The sequence below is a fragment of the Balaenoptera ricei genome, chromosome 3 (genome assembly GCF_028023285.1).
Source record: "Balaenoptera ricei isolate mBalRic1 chromosome 3, mBalRic1.hap2, whole genome shotgun sequence".
In the NCBI taxonomy this organism is placed as follows: Eukaryota; Metazoa; Chordata; class Mammalia; order Artiodactyla; family Balaenopteridae; genus Balaenoptera; species Balaenoptera ricei.
The window spans coordinates 6,274,007-6,299,593 of record NC_082641.1 but is presented as its reverse complement, the minus strand read 5'-3'; positions in this window follow the sequence as shown (position 1 = coordinate 6,299,593).

Sequence of the window (25,587 nt, the reverse complement as noted above, 5' to 3'; positions counted from 1 at the left end):
TACTCATTTTGAATCTAGTTGTCAGGAAAGACCTGCTGTGCATGCCACAGACCATGTTAGATATAATGGATGTAAGAATAAGTGAGATAAAATCTTTTCTTTCATAAAGAACAGAGTCTAAAAGAGGGAAAATAGATATTCAATAGAGAGAAAAATAGTCTACAAGCTAAAGCTGTCTTGTGTCATTTCCTTTCTTCATTTGGCTCTCTCATTATTCTCAGTTCTGCAGTAATGTTGGTCCTTGGATCTAACACAATGGACATTCCCAATGGAAATGCGATAAAAATCATCATAAGAGCTTAAGAAATGTTAACTTATGGTTGAGGGTAAGGAGGACAAGATCTAAGGTGTTTTCTTAAAATCCAACTTCAGATAACATCACTGTTATCAACTTTCATAAAGTTTAAAAGTCTCTTAAATCAATTAAGGCATGATGGACTCCCTAATTTTAAGAATTAATTTTTATTTACCACAAAATATTTTAATGTACGGGCTCACACATGACCTTCCATATAAGAAGAGTCTGTATTTAAGTGAAGCGATGGCTTTCTAGAACTGGAATGAGCATCCATGTTTGAAATTAGAATGCAGGTAAAACTTTCTTCCCTACTTGAGTCTCAGGAAAGCACATGGTGTGAAGTTAGCCCCTTCTAATAAGCTACTTATGCCACTTTCCTGAAGTCAAAGGACGAGAAGAAATGATCTTCCTTCCTTCCTTCTTCAGGACCCAGTGGGAAGCTGGCTGGCCCTCCTCTGAATTAAGCCATCACTTTTTACCACTCTTCTGGAACTTATCAATGTCTCCCTGGTGTTCTTACGTAAACACATAATAAAGTATGAGCTTCTGCAGGACAGAGTCTGTGATCATCTCAGATCCCAAACAGCCCCCGTGACAGGGGTTGACTCTCTGAGGTTCACTCTCCACAGTGGCTTCTTGAATGTGAAAGGCCTAGTTCCAGGATTCTCACGGATGCTTTAATCCCATCCCATCAACAGGGCAACAGCTGTCAGTGAACAGATCCTTTTTATTTAAGAGATAAAATTCTTCCAGAACTTTAAAAAAAAGCTGATATTTTTACTTGTCGCAAGGCACACTTGTGCTCCACAGATCTGCTCTCTGCTTTTTTGATAAAATACACTTGGCTCAGTCTACAGGCATCTCTTTACTTCAACACTCCTGTTTCCCTAAAATCCTCCAAACCCACATCAAGTGCAACAGAGCTTCACAGACTTGTGCACAACCCAAAGGACAAGTGTATCAATACATCTCTTTAATCCAGATGGAAGATCAGTCTTGTCTGTAGGCAACTAGGATAAGTATGATGACAGCCCCAAGCATGGGGCTTGGGTGTCTGTGGCTTCATGCAACCCATAGCACTTCATGCCCTTTGCCTGGTTGAATCGAGAGGGGGGACCTTAGGCACCTGAGTGACACTGATAGGAGGGAGACAGCCGGCATAGACCCTCCCACACAGGCTGCTACAGTGTGTGTTAGGCCAGATGCACACTCAGGAGACCCCATCCCAGGACACTGAATTTAAGAAGAGTGGGTCCCAGCCCTAACTTTGCCCGAGCGAGACCTGGGACCTGGAAGGTCACTTTGCCACTCCTGCCTCAGTTTCCTCAGGGGTGGAATGATGGGGCTGTAACCAGATTTGCTCCAAAGGCAATTCAAGCTGTGGTACTTTGTTCTTTAAAAACATTAGGGACCAACACAGGTCAAGTTGAGATTCATAACACCGTAAACATGGCTTCCAAGAGTTTCATAATATTGTAAAGGTTGTGCCTCGGTCTGGAAAGACAATTAAAATGAGATGTTTGCAGCTGCAGTCAGAAGTTTGTTATGATTGAGGAGCTCATAGATGATCATAAATGACTGTATGACTGAGGAAGCACAAAGCACATGCCATCCCAAGATTTCTATTCTTCTCCAGAGCATAGAAGCCAAGACCCATAGATTTTATTCCTGACAGTCACAAAGGGGAGGGGTGTTCCCCAGTGCAGTACAATCTGAGATTCCAAGTAGCTATTGGAATTAAGTTGTGAATATAATTTTTGTCTGTTTTTTATTTTAGGAAGATACATATTTTTTAGTTCATATCAATTGTATTATCTCGAATCCAGGAGAAAATCATAAGATGACAGAAATCAAAGTAGCAGTACCAAAACATATTTCGAAGCGGTCACTGTAAAGCATAGGGATATTTTACATCGATTTTGCCAAAGATATCATTTTCCTAAAGATTATAAAACTTTTGTAAACCTTTCATTGGAATTAAGTTTTCTTTAATGTACAAATTTCTAAAATCTAGAGTGTATAAGTGCAGTTAGATACAGCTGTCTTTCAACCATATTCTTCTATGATTTGTTTTTTGAAGGAGTAGAGTATATTAAAGCCCATTTGTGTTCAAGACACTGATCTATGGGGTACTTTAAGGATGTGGCCACCTTGATCTTTCCTTGGAAAAGTTACAATCGGTGAGAGATGATGCACAAATAAGCACCAAACCACGCAGTGACAGAGAAGCACTGCTGAAACTTCTCAGTCTACACAGTCTGTTCTTAAACATAAACTCTTGCTGATTTTCTCAACAAGTCTGCAGAACAGAAGAAGATGGGTAATATTGCTCCAAATTAACCAACAAAGGCACAAACTCAAGTCACCAAGACCATGGTCAGCAATTGAGAAATGCAGGTTTTGACTTCCTCCTAATACATCAAGCTGTTCTTACAGCCGATGGGAGATACACGTTATTTCCCAAGGTCAAGATCAGAAACCAAAGAAGCCTTATTGAAAGTTAGGCTTTTGATCTGAGTCAGGAAGAAGAGGTGTAAGTTCTCTGAATGGAGTTGAGGATGTTTCAGAGAAGGAAGAGGATGGGCAGAAGGATGGACGCAGTGCAGTGTAAGGGATGCTCAAGTGACCTACGAACAAAGTGCTCTGATCAAAGGACCAGGATCCTGCAGAGCAACAGGGGCTACGAGCGCGGAGAGCACGGCAGCAGGTCAGGGTCTGCAATGTCCAAGGTGGGGCTCGGACTGAGCAGTTCATTCTGCAAAAAGCTGGAGACATTGGAAATACTTAAGTAAAAGACAGTCATAGATGAAACGGATAGTTTAGAAAGAGTAATCTAGAAGAGTCATACACCTGATCTATAGACTTACACGTAATCTTACAGACTTATCTTATTGGTGGGGGATGGAGGGAAATGAGAATTAATGGGGGTCTGAGAATAAGAACCTCAGCTCTCACTTCTAAACACAAAGCAAGGTCTATCCCTACCACACAAAGTCCAGAGGTTGTGTTCATTTCTGAGTCCAAATACTAAAGCCACGTCACCAGAAATCTGTGAGAGATTTTGCCCCGCATCTCTTGGTTCTGCTTTCCTTTGTGTTGGTTTTTCTCTCGGGCACATTTTCTGCACGTGGCAGGCAAGGAGGCGCTGTCATTCTAAGCTTACGTGATATTTACCACCTAGGAGCTCAGAAGGGAAGATATATTCTCTCTCCAGTATCACTTCCCATCCATCTCAGGTTGGTCCCTTTAGGGTGCCAGGTCTTACTGAGCCCTGGAGGAGAAGGGTAATTGATTAGTCAGCCTGGGCCATAGACGCACCCCTGTGGTGGACAGGTGAGGACACGTGACGGACAGCCTGTTGTAAGTGGATGGGGCTGGGATATGCAGACCTAACAAACCATCCCCTAATGATGGTGACTTAAAACAGTAAAGGTTTGTTCATTGCCCAGGCTACACCCGCCGTTCATGGAGGGGCTCTGCCCTGGACCCAGGCCTATGCAGCAGACATCCTCGGGATTGTTACCAGACACTGGGGCAGAGGAAGAGAGAAGCATGGCAAATGACACACTGGGTCTTAAGACTTCCACCAGGAAGTAACTTTGGTTACTTCCTCTCACATTCCATTGGTCAAAGCCAATTATGACACTCACGGTCAAAGAGGCAGAAATTGCCATCTTATCATGTTTCCAGAAGGAGCCAGGAAATGGTCTGTGAAAAGCAATAGTGACCCCACACAGCCCCCCAGAATCACAGGATGTTCAGAGCACACTTCGGAAAGGAAAGAATAGGGCAGTATTAAGTCAAGCACTGCACCGGAAACATCACTGAATTACAGTTAGGAGAAAAGAAATAATCCTGCCATAGGGTGAAACAGAGAAAGGTCTGAAGTGGGGTGAGGAAGTGGAAGGGGCAAAGTGAGAATCACTTCAGAGGAATAATATTAGGACTTAGTGAGAAACGGGGTAGAAAAAGAAAGCATGCTTAACACTGAGGGTCTGGGATTTTGCTGTTGTTGTTTGCTTTTTATTTATTCATTTTTGTACTGGTGGCTGGATAGACCAAACTAGTATAAATAGAAACAGAAAAATCAGGATAAGGAGAGAGTCAGTAAAGGAAGATTATCAAACTCGAAATATCCAGAAGGCAGATGGAAATGTGACCCCAGAGTATCCTACGAGGTCACTGTCATAAGACTTTGTACAATGGAGACACTTATGAGCTGAATTGTGTCCCCTCCCATCAAAATTCATACACTGAGGGACGTGCCTGGTGGTCCAGTGGTTAAGACACTGTGCTTCCAATGCAAGGGGCGTGGGTTCGATCTCACATGCCTCACGGCGTGGCCAAGAAAATATTTAAAAAATAAAATAAAAATTAAAAAATAAACAGCTTTTTTAAAAAAAATTCATACACCGAAATCCTCGCCCCAGGACCTCAGAATGTGACTGTATTTGGAGATGGAGTCATTTAAGAGGTGATTAAGGTAAAATGAAGTCACCAAGGTGAGCCCTGATTCAATACGACTGGTGTCCTTATAAGAAGAGGAAGTTAGGACACAGACACACACAGAGGGAAGATCACGTGAAGACACCAGAAGACGATCATCTCTGTGCCACGGAAAGAAGCCCTCAGAAGAAACCAACCCTGTGACACCTTGATCTCAGATGTCTAGCTTCCAGAAGAGTGAGAAAATACATTTCTGTTCTGTCAGCCGCCAGGTCTGTGGTTTCTTGCTATGGCAGCCGGAGTAGACTTATATGGCAACTTCAGAAAGAATTTCCCAGGGATCACGTTGGACTTTGAAATAAGAAGCTTGTGATTTTACATTTGTACGATTTGCACATTCCCGCAGAAGCTGCGTGAGAGATTCTGAAACTGTGTTCACGTTAAAGCGTTATTCATGCTTCGCTGGAACTCATTGTGCTGTCATTATTTGCCCTCAATTACCCCATAAGTGACTCAAATTCTAGAACCTATATTTAGAGGAAAATTGCTGATCAGAGGAGCGGGAAAGAGTCCCCTGAAATGGGGCGGCTCGGGGGCAACCCGCAGGTAATAGCGATGACTCGTCAGTGTTGTAGATGCTATTTTCCAGTTGAGGCTGCAGTCATGTTTCTGGTCCCACGTGTATTTTTCCAGGACTTTGCCGCACCCCACACATAGCTGGAGCACAGTTCTCCTTCCGTTGGACTCGGGCTGTTGTAGTAACCATCTCTATGTATAGGATGTGGTGGAAGTGGTACTTCTGGGCCTGGCTCTCTCTCTGTCAGGATGCTCACCCTTAGAACCCGGCCGCTACATTGCAAAGAAGCTCAGGTCACATGCAAAGGTCACATGTAGATGTTTAAGGCGACAGCCCAGGTCCCATGTGACAGTCACTCATGTGCGTGAATCAAGCTTCCAGCCCCAACATCCCTGCCTCTCCACCTTGAGCTGCACAGGCTCATGCGGAGAATTTTCCTTGAAAATTCTATGCTTTAAGGCCACCTCTGAGTGAGGGGTAAGGCGCCTTCTCTCTTGGCCTCTGCCCAGCGCCAGCCTGCAGCCTGGAGGTCCGGCAGCTCTGAGACCTCCCAGGGGTCTACAGCATCCTTGTGAGTCTGGGGCAGCAGGAGGGTCCTACAGGGGCTTTGCAGGTAGAGCTCGTGGGCCAGTGGTGATTGGCCCACCAGGAGGTAGGCTTATTTGTGGGAACACACAGAGCACCCCAGAAGTCACTGGGGTGTCCTCGGGGGGAAAGGACTGATTCTCCATCACTAACACAGTGGGAACTTGCACCGGGGAGGGACCCACTACTTGCTCTTGCACAATCATGCCACTGCCCCCAGCGGCTCCTATGATCCCTCGGTTGAGAGGTTTACACCGTCCATCTACATGGGCCTCACCTTGTGCAAACTGTATACACTTATCTTCTCAGAGTCATTCAGAATTCTACGTGGTTTTCACCAGTGAAACTGGCAAACGTTAAAAACATAATCCCCATAAAGCTGATAGTACGCTTGGAAGTAAGCAATTTGACACACTGCAGCTGGAGAGAACTTTGTCAAAGAACAATTTAGCAATGACACCAAAAGCATGACATAGATGCATAAATTTGACCCCATAACTTCATTTACAGGACTGAATCCTAAGAACCAAGTCATGGATGTACACAAAAATACGTCTACAAAGACATTCACCGAACTTTTGTTTTCAAAAGTGACTGTTGAAGAACCTAGGGGCAGGACAGGAATAAAGACACAGATGTAGAGAATAGACTTGAGGACACGGGGAGTGGGAAGGGTAAGCTGGGGCAAAGTGAGAGAGTGGCATGGACATATATACACTACCAAATATAAAATAGATAGCTAGTGGGAAGCAGCTGCATAGCACAGGGAGATCAGCTCGGTGCTTTGTGACCACCTAGAGGGGTGGGATAGGGAGGGTGGAAGGGAGATGCAAGAGGGAGGTGATATGGGGATACATGTATATGTATAGCTGATTCACTTTGTTATAAAGCAGAAACTAACACACCATTGTAAAGCAATTATACCCCAATAAAGATGTTTAAAAAAAACAACAAAAAAAACCCAATATGGCAACCTAAAAAAAAAAAAAAAAGTGACTATTGGAAACCACCCAAATTTCCAAAACGGGGATTGAGTATTCGTGTAATGGAAATTAATATAGACACTGAAGGTGATTCGAAGAATATCTATGGGCACTTAAATGGGAAAATATGCCTGCTCTAACGTCAGGAAGGAAAGTACCTGTCAGGCAGCACTTTGAACCCATATGGATAGCCGGAACAGAACAGGACCCTATGGTCCTTCCCCCCATGTCCTCAGCCTGACTTTTGCCTGTATAAAAACTTTAGCCAAAGAACAAGTTTAATCAGAGAAGTGAGAAAATACAGAAACAAAGGAAAACAGTCAAACAAGACCAAATAATAATAATTTAGTCATTAAGCAAAGCCAGGGACCTTTAGTTCCTCCTCAAGGGTTATAGATAACATTCTGAGCCGTATCCTGTGAACTGTCTTCTAGATACTGAAACCCCACCAGGTGGAAGAAGTTAACTACATGACGACCAGGCTATAGCCATGACATAAGCTGCCACAGTTCCGAGAACCGGCCTCAAAGAAATGGGAATAAACTGACCCTGGAACTGAAGAGTCACTGTACTTAAAACAATCAAGATGACACTGATCAGATCACCGCAGGACCAATTTCAAGATGCCCGTCAGAGCTGACTGTGCCGTTTCTGCATGAAGCCCCCTCCCTCCACCTATAAACCCCTGAAACTCCCCTTTCAAAGCTCTTGCCCACTGATTGGCAGTGGGGGGAGTCAGCCTTCGGATAAAAGTCTGCCCTTCCCCCTCTCCCCTCTGTCGAGGTGGCCAGCCTCTGAAATAAAGCAAACTTTCCTTTCCACCAACCTTGCCTCTTGAGTATTGGTTTTAAAGCTGTGAGACCCCATTTTCAGTAACATGGCCTCCCTACCCTAAGAAATCCAATCAGAAGGCTGACCACCATCCCCCTCCAGGGGTAAGCACAGCTTGGCAAGCTTGGCTCTCGGTCTTCACATTCTCCTTCCCCACATTCTTCCTCACTAACAGTGCGTTTGGGTCACAGCGTGCAGCTGTACAAAGCTGCATTTCCCAAACCTCCCTGATGCTAGTCAATTAGATGAAGCAGAAGCCTGTCGCAGATTTTTGAGAAAGTCCTGCTTTGGTGAAGGGCCCCCTTTTCTCCTTGATTTCTTTTCATTCCCATCCCTCATTCTCTTCCTTTCTAAAATGCCAATATAATACTTGGAGTCGGAGCAGCTGTCTTTTGTCTGCAGGAGAGAAAAACCTCCAGGGGCAGGAGGCTAAAGGAGCCCTGGTTCTTGAAGGCATGGCTGAGCTACTGCACCAGCCCTGGACTAATTATATGAGAACTAAAACCCCGCAGGACATTAAGCCACCGTTTCTTAGGTTTCTGTTACTGACTCACACTTTGAGCTCATAAAAATTGATAAAATGTTAAATACAGAGTCAGTTTAAAAGGTTTTTAATAAAATGTATGCATTGAAATGTATTTAAATGGTATAAAATTACAGAAGCAATAAGAGAATATTTCGTATATATAGAGAGAATATATATGGAAAGGCCTTCCAAATAGTTTACTGAAAATATTTTTATAAAAGCGTTAAAATATATTATTTTCCTAAATATACTTCTCACCAAATTTCACTGATGTGTAAGCACCTCATATTAACAGCGTGTGATGTTTGGAAATAAAAACAGGCTTTTCTGTTAGCACATGAATGGTGATATTTGCCGTTTCCAGGCATGTTAGCTGTCAAGTAGTTGGAAAACAACGGCAACCCTCTCTGTACAGCTTAATTACTTGTCCTGGGAAGATAGAGCTATTTTAGCACAAGGCTTTGGAGCTGCCGAAATGTACAAGCGCCACATCAACAATGCTACAAAATTCCCTCTAAAAAGCTAGAAAACACTTTGTCTGGGTTCAAAACAAACAATATGTATCTATGCCTTTAGCACATACACTTTTAAGTGTTGGTTTCTTCAGCATTTATTCTATCTACGGAGCCGCAAACCACGCAATTAGGACAAAGCCCCACGGGACTGCCTTCAGGCTGAAAGCAGCTCATTTCTCTTTGATGTCAGCAACATCTCCAAACTTCTGGGCTCCTTAGATCCAAAACCGGAAGAGCGTTTAAGAACTGAAAGTACTGCTGCCCTCACAGCGATGTCTCCCAGCCCCTCCACCGTACCTTTCACTTTCCCTCATCTATCTCCCTTTGTCCCCTTAACAATCATCAGCCAATTCCCTCTGTCCGGGAAGAAGGAGGAATGGGTAAATATTTATTAGTATCAAGTATGCAAAGTAGATCTATTAACTCAGATTTCCGGATATTTTGTTGGTAGCTGCTACTCCCAGAATCTGTGTTTTTAAAATACTAAATGACATTCTGTTTATTCAGTCACCTGGTGGCCATCTTTATTGTACTAATTAACTTTTTTTTTTTTTTTTTTTGGCCATGCCACCCAGCAAGTGAGATATTAGTTCCCTGACTAGGGATTGAACCCTCGCCCCCTGCATTGGAAACACGGAGTCTTAACTACTGGACCGCCAGGGAAGTCCCTGTACTAACTAACTTTTGATGAGCATTTTGAAAGTCTACTATAAAATGGTGAGTCATCTCTGTCCCTTTCTGGCTTAACTCTGAAAGCACAGGGAAAAGACCTTACGGCCTAAGCAGGAGCTGGGAGAGTTCTTCTCTTAAAGAGTTGGGCTCTTGCATGATTATCCTGTGGTGAAGCCCACCACTCAATAAGCCCTGTCCCTACCCACAGAACTTCCCAGTAGCTATTTATGACTCGCTAGTGACTATGAGTAGACAATCAATAAAGACCCAAGATTTGAAGAAAACCTCTACCATGAAAGGTGGTATGGAAAGCAACAAATAGAAAAGAAGAACTACAGAGACAATTCAGGGAGCAAAATGGAATTATATAAAAAATAAATAACTGCATCAGAGAAATAAAGAAAGATAGTGCACCATAAAACAAAAAGAGAAGGAATATTTTGAAAGAAAAATACAAAGAACTTGCAAAAATTAAAAACTGACACTAAGGTATTTGTCCAGGATCTCACAATGGTTGGTCTAGGGATAGAGCTGGATCTGCTCATTTCTGGTCCAAAGATCTTTATTCAAAATTGCTTTCCCAACTTTACCTACCATTATTTCCACTTTTAAAAATTTGATGTTTTAATATAACTTTACTAAATGAATGTCAGAATGAGTCTAACATTTGGTATGATTTTAATTAATTTCCACATGTGGGTACCAGTGCTTCCCCCCTGAAGCTGTGACTTAACTTCAGTTCTGTTTTATCTAAGCTAAATGCTGTGAAGTCACCAGAGCCACTGGTGAGTGCAAACCTGGTGCGATATATTTGCCTCTGAAAGGTTTACTAATTGGTATTTCTAAATCTTCAAATCATGGCTTAAATATTCAAAAGATTTTTTCCTTAGTGGTATTTAAGAAATGTCATTCTCAGAGAATTCTGCAGACTTACATATTTCATTTCTCATCAATGTATAATTTCTATGAACCCATCAATTCATAATTCCTATGAAGCCAAGAGTGATTTTCACAAGAGCTTGACATTAAAAGTACTGTAATTCTTGATAGGCTCTGTGACCTTGAAGAGCTTGAATCAATGACATAGAATGTCTCTCTATAAAAAAATAATATGCATTTTTTTGTAAAGGACTTTGATTCTTATTGGCAAGCATTTAGAAATATATATGTTCAGTAAGGCCAAACTCCTCTTATAAAAGTCAGCTATTTTTAACATTATGTGTCACTATAGATATAAAAAGGACACTTACTGAATAAACAATAGTATTGAAAAACACTAGTTTTCTTTTAAAAGAAATCAGTATCCAAATTCTTAGTATGCATGTTGTGTAGAACTACAGAAAATTTTTAAATGTTTCAGTGAGAGTTAAGGTAAACTAACTGCTTTAAGAAATGGTTCCAATATATGGTTTTCAAATATTTTCTCCTGTTCTGTACGTTGCCTTTTCATGTTGTTGATCATTTCCTTTGCTGTGCAGAAGATTTTTAGTTCGATGTAGTCCCACTTGTCTATTTTTGCTTCTGTTGCCTGTACTTTTGGTGTCATATCCCTGAAATCATTATTTAGATGAATGTCAAGAACATTTCCCCCTATGTTTTCTTCTAGGTGTTTTACAGTTTCAGGTCTTATGTTTAAGTTTCTATTCCATTTTGTATGGTGTAAGGTAGGAGTCCAGTTTCATTTTTTTGCATGTGGATATCCAGTTTCTCCAACACCATTTGTTGAAGAGAGTATCCCTTCCCCATTGCGTATTCTTAGCATCCTTGTCAAAGATCAGTTGACCATACATGCATAGGTTTATGACAAGGGACAAACTACTATGACTCAACAGCAAAAAATCATAGTAATAATAACCCAGTTAAAAATAAACAAAGGACGCAGACTTTTCTCCAAAGAAAGCACACAAATGGCCAATAGGTATACGAAAAGATGCTCAACCTCATTGTCAGGAAAATGTAAATTAAAACTACAATGAGATACGACTTCATTCCTGTTAGGCTGGTTACAAGGTAAAAAAAAAAAAGAGAGAAAAGGGTAACAAGAGTTGTCAAGGATGTGGAGAAATTGGAATCATTGTGGGTTCCAATACCCCAACTGTTTGTGAGTATTTAAAATGGTGTAGCAGCTATAGAAAATAGTATGGAGGTTCTTCAAGCAATTAAAAATAGAACTACTATATGCTCCAGCAACCCCACTTCTAGGTGTATATATCCAAGAAAATTGAAATAGTGATCTCAAAGAGGTATCTGCACTTCTGTGTCCATCACAGTACTATTCACATTAGCCCAGATACAGAGACAACTAAAGCGTCCATAGACAGATGAATGGATAAACTGTGGTATATTCATACAATGGAATATTATTCAGCCTCAAAAAATAAGCCTCAAGATATAGAAATCCTGCCATTTGCAACAGCATGGATAAACCTGGAGGACATTACACTAAGTGAAATAAGGCAATCACGAAGGAAAAAATACTGCATGATTCCACTTCTATGAAATATCAATAATAGTCAGTCTTACAAAGCAGAGAATACAATAGTTATTGCCAGGGGCTGGGTGGTGGGGGGAATGGGAAGATGTTTAATTGTTATAAAGTTTCTGTTTAGCTAAATGAATAAGTTTTAGAGATCTGCTGTACACCACAGGGCCTACAGATAACAGTACACTACTGTGCACTGCAAAATTTAAGGGGCTAAATCTCATGTTAAGCATTATTACATACATAAATAAATAAATAAATAAATAATTTTTTTAAAAAAATGAGACACAAGGAAACTCTGGAAGGTGTTGGTTATGTCTATTACCATGGCTATGATGATGGTGTCTCAGGTATTTGTATATGTCAAAACTCATCAAATAGTACACATTAAATATGTACAGGCGTTTTTATATCAATTACATGTCCATAAAGCTGCTTATATCTATCTGTATAAATCCATGGTTCAAGCACCGCTGAAGTTATATTTTCTTATTTATGTTTGTTTCTGGTTTTTTGTATTTTTGCTCAGATAAATCCTTCCAGGTCAGGAGGGGAGTACAGGGAGTTCTCTGCTCTGCAGTCATTTGAAAACCCAGATTGCAGGGTTTCTGCCCTCGTCCACACTCCAGCTCTGCCCATTTTCAATTAGAGACACTTTTGCTCCCTGTGGTGGAGGCTTCACTGTGAGATATTTGCCTCTGCCTTGACACCTAATATTAATTCTAGACTAGATATTTTAATCAATTTTTTGAGCTATAAATTACATAAAATAAAATTCAACAGTTTTAAGCGTACAATTCAATAAGTTTATTTGTATTTATGTAGCTACCATCACAAGATATAGAACATTTACATCATCCAAAAAATTTTCCTTGAGCTTCTTACCATCAATATCTTCTTCACCACCCCCTCTACCCTCCAGCAAACACTATTCTGCTTTCTGTCACCATAGTTTTGCCCTTTCTAGAACTTTGTAAAAATGGAATTGTACATCGTGTAATTTGTGTGTGTGTGGTTTCTTTCATGTCGTGTAATGCTTTTGAAATTCACTCATGTTGTTGTGTGTACATGTAGTTTATTCCTTTTTCATACTGAGTAGTGTTCAATTGTATGAATGTGCAACAATTTGTAAATCCATCCACTAGTGGACTGACATTTGGGTTATTTCCAGTTTGGGGCGATTATTAATAAATCTGCTATCAACATTCATGTAAAGTCTTTGGTTGGACATATGTTTTCATTTCTGTTTAACTAGGAGGGATCACTGGGTTGCATGATGAGTGTATGTTTAGATGTATAAAAAACTGTCCATTTTTTCTTGAAGTGATTATATACCATTTTGTTTTATCACCAACAATTTTGTGTCATGTGTGAGCACATATGTGTGGTCCTATTTCTAGACCTACAACAGTAACTTGAATTTCCTACCTTCACTTCCTATGTGCCAGTCATCCCTCTTTATTCTACCCATGTTAAAACCCTTCAGTATGTTATGACTTAAACACTCATTTTCTTTTGATGAGTTTAAAAAATGAGAATATCTTTTATTTTTTACCCACATACTATTTCCAGCATGCCTCCTCATTTTATGTAGATCCTTATTTCCATCTAGTGTTATTTTTGTTTTTCCTGAAGAACTTCAACATTTCTTTTAATGCAAGTCTACTGGTAATTAATTCTCTCAGCTTTTGTCTGAAAAAAAAATCCCTTATATATAGTAGTGTGTGTATGTTAATCCCAAGCTCCTAATTTATCCCTCCTCCCCACCTCCATGTTTCCCCTTTGGTAACCATAAGTTTGTTTTTGAAATCTGTGAGTCTGTTTCTATTTTGTAAATAAGTTCATTTATATCATTTTTTAAAATTAGATTCCGACATATGAGTGATATCATACATACACTACTATATATAAAACAAATAACCAACAAGGACCTACTGTGTAGCACAGGGAACTCTACTCAATACAGTATTCTGTAATAACCTATACAGGAAAAGAATCTGAAAAAGAATGAATATATGTATATGTATAACTGAATCACTTTGCTGTGCACCTGAAACTAACACAACATTGCAAATCAAAAATACTCCAATAAAATTTTTTTAATCCTTTATTTTATTTATAAAAGATATCTTTGCTAAAGTTAGAATTCTATCTTGATAGCTTTTTTCCTCCAGTATTTTAAAAATGGTGTTACATATTCTTCTGCTTTACATAGTTTCTGGAAAGAATTCTGCTCCTATCTTACCTTTGTTTCTCTGTATGTAACGTGTTTGTTTCTCTAGCTGCTTTAAGATAGTCTCTTAAAAATTTGATTATGATGTCCCTTGGTGTGATTTTCTTCATTTTTCTTCTGCTTGGGTTCTGTTGACCTTCTTGAATCTGTAGGTTTATCATTTATACTAAATTTGGAAACATTTTGGCCACTTATTTCTTCAAATACTTTTTTCTCCCCTTCCTTTCCTTTCCTCTCTGAGACTGCAATTATAAACAACCACTTCGTACCAGCCACCAGAGTTCTGTTACTTCTTTTACAGCCTCTTCTCTCTTTGTTTCATTTGGGATAATTTTTATTAGTATGTTTTTTCTTCTGCAGCGGGTAACTGGCTTATAAATTTTGAATTTCAGGTATTGCATTTTTCTTTTTTTTCTTTTTTAATTTATTCATTTTATTTACTTATTCTTGGTTGTGTTGGGTCTTCGTTGCGGTGCGTGGGCTTCTCTTGTTGTGGAGCACGGGCTCTAGGCATGTGGGTTTCAGTAGTTGCAGCACGTGGGCTCAGTAGCTGTGGCTCACAGGCTCTAGAGCACAGGCTCAGTAGTTGTGGCGCGTATGGGCTTAGTTGCTCCACGGCATGTGAGATCTTCCCGGCCCAGGGCTCAAACCCGTGTCTCCTGCATTGGCAGGCGGATTCTCAACCACTGCGCCACCAGGGAAGTCCCCACAGGTATTGCATTTTTCAAATCTGAAAATTCCATGTAGGTCTTTTTAAATTTTTCACATTTCTTTCTTCATTGTATTCATGTCCTCCTTTATGTTCTAGAGCCTATGAAGAATATTTATAATAGGTCTTTAACATTGTCTGGTAATTAATTCCAGCATCTCTCTCATTTCTAATTATTGCTCTTTTTCCTGGTTTGAGGTCATATTTTCCTGCTTATTTGCATGTTTAGTAGTTTTGAATGAATCTTAGAAATTATGAGTTTTATTTTATTTTGTTATTTTATGATGTTGATTCGGTTTTTTATCTTTTAATATTCCTTTATAGAGTGTTGGACTTCAGTTCTGGCATTCAGTTCAGTTACTTTAGATCAATCTGATTTTTCTGAGACTTGCTTTTAAGCCATGTTTTGGTAGGTCCATGGCAGACTTTATATAGACTAGTTTTTAACAATAATTTCTGTACTAATCTCTTCGATTACATGTAGTATGAATTAAGAACCCCAAACCAATGCATATTACAGGCTGGATTTTCTGTTTTCTCATGGGTTTCTATTTTCTAAACATAGCTTACAACTAGAGCTCCACATGGGCACTGGATCCCTAAAGAGTGAGCAGAGGTTTTTCTAGTCCTTATATTCTGGCCTTTTATAAAAAGTTTATTTCCTGTTCCACCCAGATCAAGAGACTATTGTCCCTGCAGGGACATTGAACACCTGGTATTAAGACAATATCTGTTTCTGATATCCCATGTACAATATACTCAATGCCAACTCAGGCTCTGCATTTAAATCCCCCCTCATTTTTAGGCACCTGTGGTGGCTTTTTTCCCTTGAAATCTCAACTCTGCATTTTAATTTTACATTGACTATATTTATTCAGCATGGGCCAGTTTTTTTTTTTTTTTTTTTAAGAAACATCTTGCCTGAGTTAGAATTCAAGCTTCTTTTTTTTTTTTAAGTTTAATTTTTATTTATTTATTTATTTATTTATGGCTGTGTTGGGTCTTCATTTCTGTGCGAGTGCTTTCTCTAGTCGTGGCAAGTGGGGGCCACTCTTCATCGCGGTGCGCGGGCCTCTCACTATCGCGGCCTCTCTTGTTGCGGAGCACAGGCTCCAGACGCGCAGGCTCAGTGGCTCATGGGCCCAGTTGCTCCGCGGCACGTGGGATCTTCTCAGACCAGGGCTCGAACCCGTGTCCCCTGCATTGGCAGGCAGATTCTCAACCACTGCGCCACCTGGTTCTCAAGCCCCTGGGCCAGGTTTTGACATGTGCTCATTGGTGGAAGGTTGAAGAGAAATATATTCCAAGTCAGCACAGTCTCCCTTGGACTAGAATTCTCACGGTGCTGTCTGTCTAAGGGAGACGGTCCCAGAGACTCACGGCTGCCATGGGTGCTGGAAGATCTATTGACAACAGGATTTGGGTCTACATGAGCCTTCATGTGAATCTATTGAAAAATGTCTTGGTTTTTCAGAGTGTCCAAAATAAATGGAACAACTCTTTACAGCAAAAGTTGGTATCTGCTGTGTTACAGAAAGAGAATACATAGGAAATTCCAAAGTTTCATATACCTAAATGTGAATTAGTAATCTACCTGAGGTCACTCTCCTAAGACTTTGCTAACTCTTCATTTCAACTGTGTGAGTCAATGAAACAGCCATAATTTAAACATGGAAAGCAAGAAGCTTTCATCAATAGAAGCTCAGTACTGTCTACCTTCATGCTAATTAGCAAAATCTTCCATTTTAATACAACTTAGTTGAAGGGGTGTTAGGCAATTTTTCATAAACATTTTTGGTGTAAAGTGTTAGGTAGCCAAACTTTTTCTGAATTTCTTTTTATTTTTATTTTCTTAAAGCTATTCTTTGAGTCTTAGTAGAGTGAGCTGCGGGGAAATGGCAGGCTTAGGTCTAGGACACACTGGTCACAATACTTTGGAGGTGATACAAAGCAATGTAGGCAGCTTTCCCACAGCAGATAGTTTCTCTCCTCAAAACCCTTCCTATCACAAAGGAGAAAATCCAATGTCATTTAGCAGACACAATAAACTTCTCAAAAGAGACAAAAATCGCAACCTTCTTTCCAATGTACGCATTTGAGACAGACACATTGACTTGGTTTGCTGCTTCAGGCTGTCAAAGTTTTGTAAACATCAATGTCCAATTCTGGAAGGATGAATGTAGGATTGAGAGGGGCTCTGGATTTTTGCCCTTAATCCCTTCCTCTCCTTTGTTTCCCAACATCTAATCTTTTTTTATATATATATTAGTGGGATTAAACTTGGGCCAAGTGGGTAAAACTCTGTGTCCTCCTCGGTTGGATAACAACTCATTGTTGGCTCCAAATGATGGTGGCCTTCCCTCACAAAGGACCACTTCCACAAGCTGCAGCATCTCATGCAGTCCCACCTGCTCTTACCCAGGTCCCATTTTCATTTTATTACACTCTTGAAAATTGTTTTCTGAAAAGCTTCCAGAAAATAACCTGACCACACTGTAAAGTTCACAGTGATGGGTTTTAAGATAAACAGGACGGCTGGCTGTTTTCTAAGCACTGAGAGCTCACCCTGGTGAGCGTCCTGGTCTCCAGGCCCGGCAACCTGACATTTGCTGACTGCCAAGGACCGAGGGCCCAACACAAGCCCAGCCCCTGCCCAAGGGGCCTTCCGTGTTCTCAGCACACCCATCTTCCCTCCTTCTTTCTCTCCCTCCCCATCACAAAGCCGTTTTCCCCTAGCTGTGCCGCGTTTGCTGCCTCCGGGTCTATGAAAGGACCATCCCTTCCCGGTGATGTCTTCCGGGCGCCGATTCTTCCCAGGGCAGCCGTGTGGTTGGGGGTTTGGACGGTACCTGCGGCCCTGGCCATGGGAGAGAGCTCGGAAGAAGCAGGTCTCTCTATGCCTCGCCGTACCAGCTCCACTCTTAACTGTTCTAATTGTGCTTCACATAAATTTTATTTTAAAAAGAAAGGAGCTGCACGATTTAAAACAAACCAAAAAATAAGGCCACTCATTTTGCGTTGTTTGTGGTTTTGACAAAGGCTCCCAGAGCCGTCCGGGGCGGGCCCCTCCGATCTTTCTAACTTCTCTCTCCTCTCACCTTGCTCCGCAGAGACGCTCCGTCCCGTCAAACTCCTTCCTTCCTCCCGGCCTCACTGCAAAGTGCCCCAGGCGTCCTCTCCTCCTTTCACCAGCTAATACTCGCTGCTTTGCGCAGACGTACCCCTGCCGATTGTCACACCTGCCCTTCCTCTGCTCAGTCCCCGCCTGCTGGGAAGGCGGCCGCGGGGCCCCATCTCTCAGGAGTCCCCCCCCTCCCTGGTCCCGGCAACTCCACAGCGGAGCCCGACGCCTCTCCTCCTTCAAGGCGCCCGGGGCTGTGAGCATCGCTCTGACCGCCCCTCGCCGCTCCTGTGCCCGCAGCAGCCGCAGAGTGGCCTGCTCGCCGGGGCCAGCAGTCACCCCAGCTCCACGAATTCCAGTGCTGCATAACTTTAGACAAAGATGTGCATTTTCAGGAAGGCATCTTCCGATGGGATTGCTCCTAGGAAGGAGTCGGTTTGTGTTTAAATTCGGCTGCTGTAAACGGGATGCTTTTACTGAGTTACGTCTATCCGAGCAGGTGCCGGTCCCTCCCCAGGGACGAGGCGCTTGGACGCCGTCGGTCGACCTGATCTGGCGCGCGGTCCCCCTGTTGTGAGGACAGGGACCTAGGGATGAACGGGAGGAGGAAGAAGAAAGGAGAAGAGCGCCGAATCTGGGCATCTCCCGATGAACGCCGATCGCACCTCGGTGCGCGCAGTCGTGAAACTTGCTGAGGTGCCCGACGCCGCCGTCCTGCCGGCCGTCCTCAACCCAGGCGTTTCCCACGTGGTGCCGGCGTCTCTGAAGGGGTTTCCAGACCCTCCCACTGCACGCGCCGTGGCCGTGCTGTCGTGATCACGCACGAACCGGCCCGCACTCCTTCCGCCACCTGCGCCCGGCGATGCGCGGCTGTCCTCCCGTGCGTCCGGGGCGCGCTCGCGCCCGTTTCTATTCACGTCTGGTTTCCCGGGGAACGTTCTCTGGCCCGGGTACCTTCGCGAGCGGGACGGGCAGCAGGTGGGCTGGAGCAGATGCGCTCCCGTAGCTGAGGGACACCTGCGCGCTCAGCGCTTCGCCCTCGCCTGCCCTCAGGTGCTCCGCAGGTGCTCGGCCCGCGGCCACCTGCACCCCAGGGCCTCGGGAGCCCCGGGCCGGGTCCAAGGGCAGGACGCCCACCCGTGGCCACACCGCAGGAAGGGGCCCCGTTCTCCTCACCTGGGCCCACTGCCCTCCCTGAGATCGGCACCTCCTGCTGCCTCTGCTTGCACTTGCTACCACTCGACACCCCCCCACCCCGGGAGAAAGCCAGTGGTCCCGCCCAGGGCACTGCTCTGGTCCCCAAGGCCCAGGGCTCAGGGGACGGAGAGCTCTGGGCCCGCACAGAGCAGGGGAGACGGTATTCTCCCCACCACTCTTCACTGTGATAGCTAAACTGGTTTTAATTTCCCCAAAGAGTCACAGGTCTCTCATGGGAGAGAGTTCATTCCAGAGCCGGCCCCAAAGCATCACATCAGCTGGGCTCTCACTTCCAGGGTTGAGCAGGAAATAGACCAATCACTGCGTCAGCCCTCCTTGCCAGTATTCCCATCCTCAGCACCCGAGGGCTGCCCAGATTCCCCCACAGTACCTGCCTTTCTCCTCAAAACCAGAAAAAGCATATAAACGTGTAAAATAGATCTATATAAAGGTCATTTTTTACCCCACAGCTGCTAAACTCTCAACTTCCTTCATTGTCTCTTTTGTCAAAAAAAAAAAAAAGAAGAAGAAGAAAAGCCAAACTAAACTAAAATCAAATCAAATCTACCTGGCCTTAAGCACTCATGTCTTTCTGATGATCTCAAGGGCAGAGTCTAAGATAATTAGCAATCTTGACTCATTGAGCCCAGCTATCTTCTCCATAATTTCTCAGTGAATTAAAGTATCTCACACTGTTCTTTTGAGGCATACCCACTAATTAAGGACAGTTTTATCTTAGTTGTAGAGAAAGCCTTCCTTCCTAAGAGCTATATGAATGTTATGTGTTTGAACAAGTCCTTCCATCACTGGAGGCCAGGAAATGGCTTTGCTCTGACAGGTTACTCTGTATTTCACAGAACAATGAAGAATCTAAATGGCTTCCTTGATATTGACAACTCTGCGATAGAGAATTGTAACTTGTTTATGATTTTGTAGAGCCCTTAAAGACTCCCAAGGTTATATCATTGCCCAAATTTTATTGACACGTGTTTGTTCCTGCTTTTCTAGTATCCTTCCACTCTTCAAAGCTGCGTATTTTTTTTTCTTTTTAATTGTACAAGCTCCCAGCTGCCACAAGGACATTTTGCTAACATATTACTCCTTGAAATATTATTTACATTTACGCTCAATCTAATGATAGTAATAGTAACTTACTTTTGTTGAAATTACATTCCTATCTGGCCAGGAATTTTTCTAAGTGCTTTATATATATATATATATATCAACTCAATGAATCATTAGCATGTCCCTATAGGTGTTATAATTATCCCCATTTTGCAGAGGGAAAACTAAGGCACGGAGAGGTCAATTAACATCCTAAGGTCCCAGTAAGTGGCAGAGAGAGAGGTTGAGCCCAGGCAGTCCCCTTTGTGCCCGCCCACTCAGCTGAACAATCTTCATTCCCACGAGTGGACAATCATAGTTCCCTTTCACAACTTGCCAGATTATTTTGAGGGTATGATTTTTTAAGGGGCCAAAGTACACTTTGGAAGATTTAAAAGCCAGTATACATATGCAGTATAGTACTCTGATATTTTGTGCAATTGAGGGCTTTGACATTTTTTTCTTCTCTAATGTTTGTATGGTAAATGATAAGTTAAATAATTTTGAAAAAATACTGAATATAATGTAACAAAAGTTTGGAAAAATGTTTCAGACTATGTGATCATAATCTCTCAAACTATGAAAATGTGAAATATCCCCTAGACCTGAATTCACCCCAAAGACCAAATAGTGTAGGAAATTACACTGAAGCTCCCAATTACCCACCCCCGACTCCCTAGGCTTCCCTTGCGCGGCTCACGCTAACAGGGCATAACTCTGACCACGGAGGGATAGTTCATTCCTAGGGTCTATTTTTCCTAGCTGCTCTGTGATCCTCTTGAGAGCAGGGAATTGAATCCTTTACTTCTTTGTATCAGTGCTGTGTCTCCAGAATTAATAAAAGTTTGTGGATTTGAACTGACTCCGTCTCCTCTCCTTGGCACTTCCCAAGCCAGGAGCACAGAGCTTTCCCACGTCTATTAACGTAGTGAGGTTGGCAGATTCAGGCACAAAGTGTATTTTCACTTCAAGCCGAGACTTGCAGGGGTGTCTTCATTTCTACTGCTCCAGGCACTTTGCTGGTACAAGTTGGTTTTCAGATTCCCTCAAATTTATTCAGGTCAAAATCCACTCAGAAGCAAAGCCAGACATGGACCTCATAACTGATGGAGGCTGGTCTTGCTCTGAGCATTTGGCTTTTTTTCTAGATTCTTCTTTTCTTAATAGAACCGCAGTCCTCTTGCTCTTTCTAACCACGGACACACTTTTCCCAGGTGGTGCCAAATGCTGACCTCACTGAGGCCAGGAGCTTCTCCTGGGAGGTTGAACTGATGGATATGCCCCAGCCTGGACCACAGCTTAGAGGAAGCCTTCCCACATGCATGCTTGGTTATTTTGAAACCACCTATGCGTTCCCTTACGATGTACTGGGATCTAGGTATCCTCTCTCTTCTTCCCCGTGGTCTCTTCTCTCTGAAACACCGCTCTGCTCCTGGCAGGCTTGGCCACCCTGAAGCCTGTCCCCTCCCCCAGGTCGTTAGAAAGTGCATTGACACCCTCCATCATGACAACCCCAGTGACTTCTCACTCCTCAGCTTCATACTCTAGCAACTGGCTGTTCAATCAGACTCTTCTTCCCCCTCGCAGACAGCTGCTCCTGCTTAGCTCTCTATGAACTGCATCTTCCTTAGTCTCTTGTGAGCGAGTTAGCAAAAGGCCTTCATATCGAGGAAATGTTGCGCGTCTAAATAAATTATGTCCCCTGAGCATCTTTTACCCATGACTATGTCAACCTCAAAAGTTCTATGATATATTAATTTTGCAAAAATTGGCATTCTCTACTTTTCCTGTTTTTATTAAATCTCTATTGGCTAAGGATTTACTTTGTTTTCTTTGTTCCTTTTCTCTTGTTTCTCCTGACATTAGAGGCCAATTCTAACCATATCCACTGGACTCATGCTCACTTCAGATTCTTTTTCTCTTTTCTTTTAAGGATTTCATTCCTCATTGAATTTGCATCTCATACAAAACCAGTCAGTGACATCTTTGGATGCCTTTTGTCAGTGTCTGTAGAGTAATTATCAGGACGTCTATGTTGGTCTTTAGAGTTTATTCATAAAAGAGCGTATGTACTCTAGATGGACATCTGGTCACCCCAGCATAAGATCTGACGTTCACACCTGTGCCCTTAAGCCTGATTACATCTGCAGTGATGAGGATTCATCCTGGGGTGAAATTAAAGCCCCATTCAATTTCTTATCCGAAGACATGAAGTTCACATTTCACTCTAGAAACTTAAGTACTGGGAGCTATTCAGTTAGGAAATATCTATCAACAAATGTTCAGATTACTTCTCTCATGGCCTATGTGTCATGCAGACGTGTCCAACAAGCAGCGAGTCCCTTGTGGAGCTGCTCTGAGGACAGATGTGGGATGCAGATCAAGGAAGACCATCGGACCATGACAGGGTTAGTGTAATGGATTCTACATTGTGCTATCACAGCTGGAGAAGACCTAGGAAAGGAAGGGGCATATACGCATACCGGATTTGCTCTAGAAAGAGCCAGCATCCATGACTGAAGCTTCGAGAGGAGGCGGCTCAGGTTGATGTTCTAATCAGAGTGGATTTTTATTGTCCCGTAAGCGGCGGCTTCCCACACCCTGATGGCACACAGGTCTCACGAGTCCTGAGCGGCAGAGGCAAATCCTCTATCAGGCACACTTCTCCCCTCCTCCTGGGTCAGATCTCTGGTGCATCAGCATTATGAGGGCCCATAGTGCTGGTCTCAGCTTAGGGATGACCAGGAGAGCAAATCAAGAAAAGACAGAAGGAAGCTGTTCTGCCTGAGAGGTTTCTGGGAGGGGCACCCAGAGAGGACCAGGTCTAACTTAGACTGTATCTCATGACTCCAAAAGATCAGGAGAGCCTTCCAAAGTGGGTGATGCAACCTCACTTTTTATCCCATATCTGATGACCATGAGACAGCTCTTAGACTGAATTGACCTACTGCAAATTCATTGGTTCACTTAAACACAGAATGCAAGTGTCAAGAGGCAGAGCAAAGAGAAGAGGAAAGAGAGAGAAGGCAAGGATGCTGGGGGAGGGGGTGAGTAGCATGGGAAAGACCATGAACTGTGAGGTTTAAGGAATAGACAATCCTTAAATGCCAGGTGGGGAGCACTGTAGAGCCAACGTACTTGGTGTCTAGGGCCCCTGGGTTCTGGGAGTTCTTTGGGTGCCTCTATTTTATCCCCATCAGCTCCCACCTGTTTTTATCTCAGAGTCCCTGACCATCCCTCCCACTAGCTACCAGGATCAGCACCACCTTGCCTTACTGTCCTTCCCTTTCATCTGGTCAAAGCCCCAGAGGTGGATAATTTAACATCAAGCACTCTTAAATTCCATAAAAGACAATCTGCAAGTTAGAAAGAAAAGAAAGAAAGAAAAAAAGAAAGAGAAAATCTATTGATATAAACACATTAGAATTACTGTTTATATAACAAGAAAATGCCAACATCTGTTTTGGCATATGTCTAGAACTGGCAGACTAATTTGCTTAGCAGTTTTCTACCAGGGGTTGGTGATATTTCGAATGTTAAATGAAAACAATGAGACTTTGTTTTCCATAGCTTGACTCAATCACTAAAATGGAAAAAGGTAAGATATTTAAATTCTAATGTATGGGCTTGGTTGTTTTGATTTATTGAATCGATAGTGCCAAGTACACAGTATCTTATAATTTCTGAAATGAGATTTTTAATTATATAAACCATTAGGTTTTATAACATTTATGATAAAGTCTTAAAGACCAACCACTTCACTTAAAGGCAAAAGTAACGATAATCTCTTACAAATGTCTCATAATGTCAACCTAGACCTGCATACCATTTTACCTTGAGTTAAATATGGAAACGTTTCCCACTCTTTATGTGTTTTGCTGTGTAAAACAGCCCTAAATCTCTCAACTTATTTTTTAGCACTTTGATAGATCAATTTAATACTTTTAACTCTTTAGAAGAAAAATTATACAGAAAGCCCGAATCTTTCTTTGGAAACACAGGTACAATCTCCAGTGCTCAGGAGGACATTTCCATGTGCTGTCTTATATCTGGGGAAGATTTTGGACCATCACTGTAAATTAGAAAAACAGAACAATTTATTAGTTTCTTGAAAGGAGTTCAGAAGTAGATACTACATTTTTTCAGAAAGAAAAACAGAACTAACAATCTGTATGCGGTTAATGAGATAAAATAATGATCTGGGGGTTGGTTTCAATCCTTCGTGCTTGTTTCCCACTCGTCTCCCTCAGGATCAGGCACAAAGGATGCCCACCTCAGTTGGGATCCTGACAGCCACCTTTTCCAGTCCTCTCCCCTATCCAGGTCACCTGTTTCTGAGACCCCACCATCTCCTTAAGCCCAGCACTCTATTTTACGGAAATCTCCTGAAACCCCTTACCCTCTCTAAACTGCTCCCTCAGCCATCACACTTTTACAGAAACCCCAAGGTTTGCTGGAGGCTGCTTCCACACCTGACTTCTTCCCCCACCTTGGAGGAAGGAGGGAAAGTTTCTTCCTCCTGGCTACCAGCGAACAGTGTCAGCATATTGCGTCATCGTCTTTCCCACTTCTCTCTTGAGAATCCCATGTCACGTGACAATACCCTCTTTATTCTCCAGCGGTGCCATGGCTTACTCCTCAATTCACTACTCCTCTATTGTTTGGGGATGCCACCCTGGTTCAACGTTCTTGCCTCCACCTCATCCCTTGCCAGCACCAGACTTACTAGGGCCTCCACATTCATGCCTCATTAATGACATGATATCAGCTCCAGTGATAACTACCCCCTGATGTCTATTGTCTTCAAATGGCATGGCCACACTGCAGATGATGCCATTACCCAGGATGGCTCCACCTTGAAAGAAACAGATCTGAAATTCTCTGCCATGATAACAACCCCCTTTCTTTGCCCTTGCCCCATGTACCCACTCTTAACCTGCTGAAATTGATTCCTTACATCCTCTAGGCCTTCATCCTCTCTGGGCTGTACTTCTCCCATTAACCACCTGCCTCTCACCTCACCTTTTCAACTTCATTCTCATGAAGGCTCTATAATCCACCTCCCTGTAGAATCTCCCTCCCTGCCTTGCACTTCCCCCACTGAGGTACCCATTCCTGGGATGCTGAGTCATGCTGGAGAGAAGTGAAGAGCTGCTGTCAGAGCCATTCCGGACTCTGGTTCTCCCATCATCTGCACCTTCAGGGCAGCTGTGTGGTCCTCTCACTCATCCCTGGTTAGTGCATTTTTTAATTCCTCATGATGTTATACTTTTCTCCAAGGATTTATACCTCCACTAACACCTTTTCA